This window comes from Crinia signifera, chromosome 2 (assembly GCF_055691185.1).
Source record: "Crinia signifera chromosome 2, ASM5569118v1, whole genome shotgun sequence".
Taxonomy (NCBI): domain Eukaryota; kingdom Metazoa; phylum Chordata; class Amphibia; order Anura; family Myobatrachidae; genus Crinia; species Crinia signifera.
The window spans coordinates 8,857,528-8,867,442 of NC_139218.1; the positions used below are offsets into that span (position 1 = coordinate 8,857,528).

At 51.2% G+C, this 9,915-nt stretch overlaps 1 pseudogene; it reads left to right on the forward strand.

The window, feature by feature from the left end:
• The first annotated feature begins 3,113 nt into the window (after positions 1-3,113).
• On the forward strand, positions 3,114-8,528 carry LOC146059380 (E3 ubiquitin/ISG15 ligase TRIM25-like; annotated as a pseudogene).
• The last annotated feature ends 1,387 nt before the right edge of the window (positions 8,529-9,915 follow it).

The following is a 9,915-nucleotide window of genomic DNA, read 5'->3' on the forward strand; positions in this document are numbered from 1 at the left end:
GTATGTCGACCTAAAACCATGTCGACCTATTGAGCTGTCGATGTAATGGCTGTCGATGTAAGTGCTGTCTAATATCCGTCCCAGACCCGACCACCCCCTCCCGCGATTCGCTGGACCTCCGCGACCACCCCCTCCCGCGAAACGCGGGACCCCCGCGACCCTCCCGCAAATCGCGGGACCCCAGCGACCCCTCCCTCCCGCGAGCCCCCTCCCGCGATTCGCAGGACCCCTGCATCCTCCCCTCCCGCGATTCGCGGGACCCCTGCGACCCCCCCTCCCGGCATTAAAAGGGCCCCCCGCGACCCCCCCTCCCGCGATTCACGGCACCCCCCCCCCTACTGTGATTTGCGACCCCCCTCCCGCAATTCGCGCCGCCCCCTCCCGCGATTCACGGAACCCCCCGTAGCGCCCCCCTCCCGCGATTTGCGGGCCCCCTCGGCATTTCTCACGATTTGCGACCGCCCCCTAATTCACACATTCGGGGACCCCACCTCCCGCGATTCATGCCCCCCTCACGCAATTCACGGCACCCCCCACACCCCCTTCCTGCGATTCGCAACCCCCCACGACCCCCCCTCCCGCGATTCACGAAACCCCCCGTAGCGCCCCCCTCCCGCGATTTGCGGGCCCCCTCGGCACCTCTCGCGATTTGCGACCGCCCCGTAATTCACACATTCGGGGACCCCCCCTCCCGTGATTCATGCCCCCCTCACGCAATTCACGGCACCCCCCATACCCCCCTTCCTGCGATTCGGAACCCCCCACGACCCCCCCTCCCGCGATTCATGCCCCCTCCCGCGATTCACGGACCCCTGCACCACCCCCCTGCGCCCACCCTCCCTTGATTCACGCCCCCCTCATGCAATTCACGGCAACCCCCCACACCCCCCCTCCTGCGATTCGCAGCCCCCCCACGACCCCCGCCTCCTGTGATTCATGACCCCTCCCGTGATTCACGGACCCCCGCACCACCCCCCCTTGACTCACGGCACCCCACGCGCCCCTCCCGCAATTCACGGACCTCCGCAACCCCCCCTCCCGCAATTCACTAACCCCGACAACCCCCCTCCCGCAATTTGCGGACCCCCCTTCCCACGATTCAAGCCCCCCGCGCCCCCGCCCACGATTTGCGGACCCCCGCCCCCTCCCGCTAACCGCGGATCCCCACACACCACCCACCCTCCCGCAATTTGCAGACCCCCTTCCGGCAATTCCACCCCCCAGCGGACCACCGCGGCCCCCGCTCCCGCATTTCACGTACCCCCGTGACAATGGGGGATCCTGTACCACCACAAGCAGGTACCGCCCCTATGTGGGAAATCCGGCCCTGGCTGCCGCACTGCAGGTTTCCCCACTGCCCTCTGCACCAGCGCCACAACTTTTATCAATGTCTTGCCCACATACCACTATTATACAGCCTCCTGCTCTCATGCACGCTCACTCCCTCCCAGTGGGAGGAGACGCTCACCCACTGCCGGGAGCTGCATACTGTCCCCCACCCTCCTCCAGTTCTAGGGATGCCCATCGACCATCAATGATTTTCAAATAATCGATGGTTTATGGCCGATGTTGAATACTTTGCTGCACAGTGTCCACCACCCTCTTTAGTCCCCCGTATGCCCACACACCCCTATCACTACCCAGCTTCCTGCTCTCCTGAACCATAACTTCCACCACTGGGTAATCGCTGACGCTGTGTTGCCCACATACCCCTATCATGCCTCATATCCCAGCCTCCTGCTCTCATGCACCCTAACTCCCACCCAGTAGGAGGAGACACTGACTCAGGGCCACCGTCCGGTACTCCTGTGCTGCCACGCTGGACCCTCACCCACTGCCAGAAGCTGCAATACAGGGCATCTTTCATACAATTCTAACCATATTTCTCACAATACAAATGTTCACAAATTAAGGGGCGTAGCCCCTTACGCCGGTGTGAAGAGCGCCCGTAGGGCGCGATGAATCACCTAGTCTATCTATATGTCTCTATCTATCTATGATCTATATGTCTCTATCTATCTATCTATCTATGATCTATATGTCTCTATCTATCTATCTATCTATCTATATGTCTCTATCTATCTATATGTCTCTATCTATCTATCTATGATCTATATGTCTCTATCTATCTATATGTCTCTATCTATCTATCTATGATCTATATGTCTCTATCTATCTATATGTCTCTATCTATCTATCTATCTATGATCTATATGTCTCTATCTATCTATCTATCTATCTATCTATATGTCTCTATCTATCTAATCCTGGGGTAGCCAACCCTAGTCCTCGAGAGCTACCAACAGTGCATGTTTTGCAGGTCTCCTCACAGAATCACACGTGAGCTAATTAGCTCCATCTGTGTATCTTTTAAAATGTGTCAGTGATTAATGAGTGCGTATTCGTATTCTTAGTACGGTAAATTTCCCCCACTGTGTTTTATTGTTATTTTTTGTATTGTTTTTATGTTGTCACCTACCACAGAAAATAAGTCCTATAGTGTATTTAAAAATAAATTATTTAGTGTATGCATTACGATATTGTGAACAGTATCACTCAAAAATCGTAGTGTGTATGGGGGTTTAACTCAGGGTTGCCTACTTTTGAAAAATAATTTCAGGGAGAAAAGTAAAAGCCAAGGGGCGGGCCTTGCGTCGACAGGGGGCGGGCCTAGCATCACCAGGGGGCGGGCCTACAGTACTTTTGATAAGCATGCAGACAGTTTTGGGCATGAAATATGGTTGTGTATTAATTTGGTCTGCAACCAATCAGAATGGCATAACATATGAGTGACAAAACATGTAACATACTTTCTGGAGGAGGGAGGAGAACAGACTCGAGGGAGAGGATATTATTGCAGCAACTTTGCTGCTTGCCGGGCACTGTTTACTTTAAGGCAAGGCAAGGGTTAAGGGGGTATCTGCTGTCCTGGCTAGTGAACTGTGATACACAGAAGCCAGAGCAGGGAACTCACACTAGAAACCTAGATGAAAGTATCCAATTACCTTACTTATGCAGTCTCCGTGTGCTGCCTGAAAGCACGGAGCCGCCTGTCACTGTGTGCTGCTGCTGCTGGAAAAGGCATCACTGCTAGTAGCTGTACATACACTGCCTGGAGGACGGAAGTGGAAGCCGCTGTCACCCGTTGCTGATAGGGAGGGACGGCTTCACTTGCACACTGTACTGTGTGCCCGGCCGTACGTGGAGATCAGGGAGGTCTCCACTCTCCTAGCTAACGCAGGTACTATTGCAGCAATGTGTAGGAAGCGAAGCAGCAGCTGCGGGAGAAAGGGTCCGTCTTCCGGGAGTCCGTGAGATATCCCATGATTCCGGGAGTCTCACGGACATTCCGGGAGAGTCGGCAGCCCTGGTTTAACTGAGCCTGTAGCTGTAATCTGACGCTCAGCCTCGCCCTGTGTACAGAAGGTGACCTTGCTGGTATCTGAGTGACAGCTCCCCCTCCCCCTGTGTACAGAATTTGACCTCACTGGTATCTGAGTGTCAGAGACTTTTACTTTCATTTCTCCCAGCGATGGCGTCTGCTGATCTGGGACAGGAGCTGGACTGTTCCATCTGCCTGAGCATTTATACAGATCCTGTAACCCTGAGATGTGGCCACAACTTCTGCCGGGTCTGTATTGATCGTGTGCTGGATGCACAGGAGGGGGCTGGAGTTTATAGCTGTCCTGACTGCAGAGCAGAGTGTCAGGAGCGTCCTGCACTGATACGGAACATAACACTGTGTAACATTGTGGGGAGGTTCCTGTCTGCTCAGCCAGATCAGGAGAAGACTGGGATCTGCTGCACTTACTGCATTCACTCTCCTGTACCTGCTGCTAAGTCCTGTCTGCTGTGTGAGGCTCATCTGTGTGATAATCACCTGAGAGTACACAGCAAGTCAGCAGAACACGTCTTATGTGACCCCACCACTGCCCTGGCGAACAGAAAATGCTCCGTCCATAAGAAGGTCCTGGAGTATTACTGCACTGAGGATGCTGCCTGTATCTGTGTGTACTGCAGACTTGATGAAGAACACCGGGGACACCTGGTGGAGATGCTGGATGAGGCCTCTGAGAAGAAGAAGGAGAAGCTGAGGAATGTTCTGCAGAAACTGACCACAAAGAGAGAGCGGAGACTGAGAATAGAGTCCAGAGACTGCAGGAGCGCAGGAGAGAGAATCAGGGAAAAGCAGCGGCTGTAACAGAGACAGTCACTGCCCTGTTTAGAGACATCGGGAGACAGCTGGAAGACCTGGAGAAGAGAGTCCAGCATGAGATCTCCAGATGGGAACAGCGCGTTTCACTCTCAGTCTCTGATCTGATCCAGCAGCTGGAAATAAAGAAGGACGAGCTGTCCGGGAAGATGCGTCACATTGAGGAGCTGTGTAACATGTCTGACCCAGTGACTGTATTACAGGAACTGTACACAGGGGACTTGTGTGACACTGAGGACACAGAGAGACATGATAACCAGGTCCGTGGTGCAGGAGATCTAGATGTGGGATCCCTCTCAGGGACATTACACAGATTATCTGCTATAATAACAGGGATAAATACAGGGATCTATGTGCCGGAATCTACAGACCTATTACTGGATGTAACCACAGCTGGTGATAAAGAGTCTGATATAATAACAGGGATAAATACAGGGATCTATGTGCAGGAAGCTACAGACCTATTACTGGATGTAACCACAGCTGGTAATACAGAGTCTGATATAATAACAGGGATAAATACAGGGATCTATGTGCAGGAAGCTACAGACCTATTACTGGATGTAACCACAGCTGGTAATACAGAGTCTGATATAATAACAGGGATAAATACAGGGATCTATGTGCAGGAAGCTACAGACCTATTACTGGATGTAGCCACAGCTGGTGATACAGAGTCTGATATAATAACAGGGATAAATACAGGGATCTATGTGCAGGAACCTACAGACATATTACTGGATGAGTGCACTAGGTTTTTTGTGGTTGGCGCTAGTTCCACTATGGATCAATATAAACACTCGAGCCGCTGGTCCTCGGTAAAAGGGGGGCTGCCCTTTTAAATAGTAATACAAGAGGGGGTGTGAGGATCTGCGCTCAGAATGAATAATAAGTGGCTGACAGTAGTGTTGGATAAAAGCAGTTTTATTATCACTGACAATGTATCCAATATATTGCTGCGTGCAGCTGGGGTGTAAGGGGTTAAGAAGAAAAAAAGTGGTAGGGGAAAAAAATGGAGGGGGTGGATCTGTGCTGCTGGGGCAAGCACACAGATAAGGTGGGGTGGTGGCAGTCAATGGGAAAGAAGAAAAAGTCACAATGCAGGTGCGCAGGTCAGTGGTGCGGGGGGCTGGCGTCCCGTACCACCCGCAGTACACTTTACCTGTCCTCGCCGGGGATGCTCGTTCTCTATCCTTCTTCTTCTTACTGGCTCCGTCACACCTCGGCTGAATCGGCGCCTTGTCCGCTCGATTCGCCGGCTTCCACGGCTGCTGCACAGACGGGACTTCCGGATTGAAGTCTCGCGGGATTCGCGCCTGGGGCCGTCTGCTGCAGCTGCCGTGCGCTCGACTCCCAGCCGGGAGGAGACTGGATATGTCCTGTTGATGTGGCTGTGAACTCCAACGCGTTGCGACCGTTTAGGGTCTTCTTCAGGGAGAAGACCCTAAACGGTCGCAACGCGTTGGAGTTCACAGCCACATCAACAGGACATATCCAGTCTCCTCCCGGCTGGGAGTCGAGCGCACGGCAGCTGCAGCAGACGGCCCCAGGCGCGAATCCCGCGAGACTTCAATCCGGAAGTCCCGTCTGTGCAGCAGCCGTGGAAGCCGGCGAATCGAGCGGACAAGGCGCCGATTCAGCCGAGGTGTGACGGAGCCAGTAAGAAGAAGAAGGATAGAGAACGAGCATCCCCGGCGAGGACAGGTAAAGTGTACTGCGGGTGGTACGGGACGCCAGCCCCCCGCACCACTGACCTGCGCACCTGCATTGTGACTTTTTCTTCTTTCCCATTGACTGCCACCACCCCACCTTATCTGTGTGCTTGCCCCAGCAGCACAGATCCACCCCCTCCATTTTTTTCCCCTACCACTTTTTTTCTTCTTAACCCCTTACACCCCAGCTGCACGCAGCAATATATTGGATACATTGTCAGTGATAATAAAACTGCTTTTATCCAACACTACTGTCAGCCACTTATTATTCATTCTGAGCGCAGATCCTCACACCCCCTCTTGTATATTACTGGATGAAGCCACAGCTAGTAATGATATACAGATATCAGGGGACAAGAAAACTGCATCCACGTCAGATATAGACCAGAATCACCCAGTAACACCAGAGAGATTTCAGTTTCCTCAGGTAATCAGCACCAGCGGATTCTCCTTAGGGCGACATTACTGGGAGGTGGATGTCAGTAGGTCAGAGAGCTGTATGGTGGGGATGTGTTATCCCAGTATAGACAGGAGAGGAGAGCAGTCACTCATTGGATATAATAACAAGTCCTGGTGTCTGTGTAGGATTAATAATCAGTACTTTTTAATACATGACAGTACAGAGATCCGGTTACCTGACAATATCCCCTGTGACAGAGTGAGGATATACCTGGATTATGAGGCAGGACAGCTGTCCTTTTATTCTCTGTGTGACCCCATCAGACACTTACACACCTACACTGCCGCCCTCACTGAGCCCCTCCATGCTGCATTATTGTTATGGGATGGGTATATAACTATATGTGGGGGAGTTAGAACCTGGGAGAAATTACCCTGAGAAATCAGCCCAGAGACTAATGACATCACAGGGAAGGGAATATGGGCATTCAGCCAATAGAATGGAGCAGAGGGTGGAGTTACTGCTGAGCCCCTCCCCCTGTGTACCATATGTCCAGTGTACCTGGATATGTTCCCATGTTGATGTGTTAGATGCTGCTTTTAAAAAATGGTACTTGTGTATTATCACGGCGCCCAGTAAGCAAATAGGTTAGTGGGCTAGTCTGCGTAGGAAAATCGCATCGCGTACCATGTATAGTACTGTGCGATGTCCATATTAAGTGCACAGGAGTGCTTATACAATGAAATATCGCATGGGATCGCAAGGCACCAAATGCGATGCGATGCAATGCGATATTGTATTGTACAAGCACCCATGTGATGAGATGTGATGGGTGCTTACTATTAGATCAGCTATGGCATTGTTTTGCGTCACCCCCAGTATCCACGCCACCCCGAAGCGTGGCGAGCAGCGGCGGAACACATCCTCCGACCGTTTCATAACCCCAATATCCACGTCAGCGTGGAGTTGATTTTATATAGTGTGGCGTGCGCAGTGAGCCACCGAGCCCGAAGCGCGGCGAGCCCTGCGGAATACATGTAGCTTGCTAAACTTTTACGCCATATAAATTCTTGGAAATACGACTCCAAATGATGCCGTGCTGTTCCCCGTTGCTGCTTGTTCCGCCATTTGCAGGAGCCCCATAAGCGTTCAATGGTTTGCGTGTGCACACCAGTATCAGGGTCTACAAAGTTGTATTTGTGATTAACCCTGGCATGATAGTATCTTGCCCACTCCAATTCTTCTGTGCTATATGCCCGCCAGCCATCACTATAAATGGTTGTGCCAGGCTCAATGTTCTCATGTATGGTGGACATAAGAGTGGCAGTGTGTGTAGGCGGGGTATAGAGTGCTTACAATATAATAGGTTTGATACTCTTTACTTCTTAATCACAGATAACATATAAATCGTAAATTACAATGTATAATATACAGCTTACACTTTAAAATGATACACTATTGCTTAGTTGTATCTATATCACCCAGGTTGGCCTGGGCTTTTGAAATGTCCCAATCCTTGGTGGTATTACCAGGGTGGTAAGCAGGAGTTGGATTAGTTCTATTGCACAGTCTTTCTGATAGCGGCGTCCCGCTTAACAGACACGCTCCTGGTTTCAATCTTCAGGTACCCCTTGTGGTGATATACGCATGATTTTCGGAGAGGGGTGGGGGAGGTGCAGCTTAGGCGAGCCAGATAGCCTCCATCACTCAAGTCGTGCAGCCCGGTGTCTGCGTGATGGTACACGGTACACAGTGCTCCCGGCTGTATTGGGTGCGGTGGTGTCAGGGTGGTGCGGTCTATCACGCCGATGCCGTTGGATCGGTGTCAGTGTGATGCCGCTCTCGCCTGTCCGGGGTCCCTCCTGCCTCGCTTCCCCCCTCCGCCCTCCTACTCACCTTTCTGCATCTGGGATCTGTCGCCCATCCTCCGGCTCGTTCCCGCGGCTACGTCCCGTGGTTTCAGGTGTGGTGCGTGCTGCTGTGTGGAGCTCCTTGCGGTGTGCTCAATCCGTGCTCCTGCTTGTGCTGATTCCTCCAACGCGTTTCTGCTCGTTCTGAGCCTTCTTCAAGGAGTTTACTGGTGTGAATGCAGTCCGAGTAAACATTGGCCAATACTACTGGAGGATGAGACCCTTGCTGACCATCTCCCACAAGTACCCTAAGCTGCACCTCCCCCACCCCCCTCCGAAAATCATGCGTATATCACCACAAGGGGTACCTGAAGATTGAAACCAGGAGCGTGTCTGTTAAGCGGGACGCCGCTATCAGAAAGACTGTGTAATAGAACTAATCCAACTCCTGCTTACCACACTGGTAATACCACCAAGGATTGGGACATTTCAAAAGCCCAGGCCAACCTGGGTGATATAGATACAACTAAGCAATAGTGTATCATTTTAAAGTGTAAGCTGTATATTATACATTGTAATTTACGATTTATATGTTATCTGTGATTAAGAAGTAAAGAGTATCAAACCTATTATATTGTAAGCACTCTATACCCCGCCTACACACTCAGTGAGTACTAATTCACCAAGAGGGGTAGGGATAGAAGGGCAGAGCGCAACACATCTTAAAGTCTATTACGTTTCAAGTTCTTGTACGGACTGTAGTTACACCGTACTCAGTGTGTGCAGCTTGCCCGCACCAAAACTTAACTCAGTGCGCTGGTACAAACCCCCACAAAATAATAAGAGTGGCAGCGTCACGTTTGGGCACCACAGTTATGAAGCACTGTCCTGTTTTGCGTGAGATGCCTCCAAAAACCCATTCCTGAGGTAAAACACGGCCCACATTATATTTCCTTTTGACAAAAAGACTTTCGTCAACTTCCACAATCTGGCCCGGTCCACCAATACGGCACTGTGGCTGTGCCAGCAGGTCCATGGTACAGGCCTCCCGCATCCAAGCATTGTACATGACCACTGTTTTATTGGACATTTGGAGCTCACGCTGACAGTGTTATATAGATGTCAGCTCCTCTGCCCACGAATATATAAATCTGATCAGAGTCAGAAATGATAACCGGCACCCGGGTAAAAAGTGGACCGCTCTTAAGCTCACCTTTTATATGGCATCGCCACATACACTCCTTCACCGTCAAGCGCATGGGGGTGCAGGTAGCCGTCACTGGCAGCAGGTGATGGTCCTGACAGCATCCTCCAGCGTAAATAAGGTAATTGATGCAGCCATGTCAATCACTTGAAGCAAATCAATGTAAATCACTGTAAATCACAGGGAAACACCAGCAGCTCTGAGGTACACTTCTTGTCACAACAGAATATCACCTCAGAGTGATTTCTGACCAGATCTGACGGGGCGGGAATGACAGGGAGCGGGAAGGTTAAAATCGCATCACATCGCATGGTACTATAATGTAATGCGATGCGATGCGATTTCACTACGTTACTGTACGTAACCAAACTGGGCGCCGTGATAAATTTACACAAGTACCTAAAAAATGTATACATAAATACACATCTCTGTAGGATTTCCCCGCCTCTGACACACTGAGAGCTGTGATTGGCTGCTATAACTGCCTATCGGCTAGGGCAGTGGTTCCCAAACTTTTTGAATCATGGCACCCTAAA